A 2058-nucleotide genomic window follows, 5' to 3' on the forward strand; every position below is an offset into this window, starting at 1 on the left:
TCCCTCTCCCTCTGCCTCTCCCTCTGCTGGTGCTCGTTCTTCCTCCCTCTCTTTCTAATAAATAAATAAAATCTTAAAAAAGAAGAAGAAATGCTTACTTTCCAGAATTATGTTTTAGACTTAGAATTTCCCTATAAGCTTATAATTTGTGTATTTCAATTTAGAATGCACAGTTTTGGTCAAAAAGTGCTTATGTTTCCTACTCTTTCCTCAGATGTATTATTATTATTATTTTTAAAGATTATTTATTTATTTATTTGACAGAGAGAGACACAGCGAGAGCAGGAACACAAGCAGGGGGAGTGGGAGAGGGAGAAGCAGGCTTTCTACTGAACAGGGAGCCCAATATGGAGCTCGATCCCAGGACCCTGAGATCATGACCTGAGCTGAAGGCAGATGCTTAATGACTGAGCCACCCAGGTGCCCCCTTCAGATGTACTATTCATAAGATAAAGTTCCTTACAACAACTTTTTAGTATTCTGATTCCAAAGTAAAAATAATTGATTCTAAAACTGGAAATAAATTATTTTAAAAAAGACTTCTAGAATGTACGTTTGCCAAAGAATTGCAGTTTAAATTTCACTTCTAGTTTGATAAAAAGTCTTTTCTGTATACTCTTGAAATAAATATTAATTATGTAAGCCACTGATTGGTTAAACTAAACCTTAGTGAAAGAAAACATGATCTTGTTATCATTTCAGTTTTCTCTCAGAGAAGGTAAAATTGGATTGTTTTATAGTGAAAGTCTGAGAATCAAAGGACCTGAGGTCAAATTTCTGCTTGCCTCTTATTAGGCAAATCTCCTTTATATTTGTATTCTGCATTACCTAGCACATAGTAGACACTTAAGAAATGTGGCATGGGTGACATCACCAACATGGCAGAAAAATAGTTTTTTTTACCATTTCCTCCCCCGAACCCCAAAATCACCAATTTTGACAGACAAGAGTGCCATTGTGGAAGTCCGGGAGATATCATTTCACACCTGCTGGAATGGCTATTACCAAAGATATAACAAGTGTTGGTGAGGATTTGGGAAAAAGGGAACATTTGTGCACTGCTGGTGGGAATATAAATTGGTACAGCCACTATGGAAAACAGTATGGAGGTTCCTTAAAGAATAAAAAAAGAGAACTATATATGTTCCAAAAATTCTACTTCTATGTATATATCTGAATGAAAGGAAATCACTATTTCAAAGAGATATCTGCATGCAATGTTCATTGAAGTATTATTAACAATAGTCACGACATGGAAATAACTTATGTGTCTCTTAATTAATGCACATATAGAGAAAATGTGGTATATATACTCAATGGAATATTATTCAGCCATAAAAATGAAGGAAATCTACCATTTGTGACCACATGGATGAACCTTGAGGACATTATGTTAAGTGAAATAAGTCAGACAGAAAAATATAAATACTGTGTGATCTCATTTATATGGGGAACCTAGAGGAGTTAAGATGCCAAAGGAGTAGAGGGACCCTAGGTTTGCCTCATCCCTTAAACACAGCTAGATGAATATCAAATCATTCTGAATGCATAAGAAATTGATCTGAGGACTGAGTGAAGAAATTGCAAATCTAGAGGGAGAAAAATGGCCACATCGTGGGAGGTAGGAGCTATGGAGAGTTAATTTGGGGGAGAAAAAATTTGTGGGTGTTGTGGAGGTGAAGGAGCCCTGATTATAGAGAAAGGAGCGAGAAAGAAAGAATGAAAGCAGCACGCAGGGGATTATACAGGAAAAACTCTTCCCCAAAATCATTGACTGGGAAAAGGGGAGAAGCTGACCACCCCAAGTTTTTATAAGTGGTGGACTGCAAAGTCTGAAGTTTTAGAAGTCCATGGTATCGCCAGGGTGGTGCCTGGTGGACTTAGTGGTGTTCCTGTGGGGAAGGAGGGCAGAGGCCTGGGAGTGGGCAGTATGGTCTGAGGATCCCCTGGGTCCCATGAGGAGAAACAGTTCTCCTTGGAGTGCATTTGGTAGTGGTGGCACAGCCTCTCTGGGGACAAAAGAGCTGGCAAGAGCCAATGTGCTGCCCTGTTCACTAG

This window comes from Mirounga angustirostris, unplaced genomic scaffold (genome assembly GCF_029215605.1).
Source record: "Mirounga angustirostris isolate CCGP_5_RB_7025 unplaced genomic scaffold, mMirAng1.0.hap1 SCAF_11, whole genome shotgun sequence".
In the NCBI taxonomy this organism is placed as follows: Eukaryota; Metazoa; Chordata; class Mammalia; order Carnivora; family Phocidae; genus Mirounga; species Mirounga angustirostris.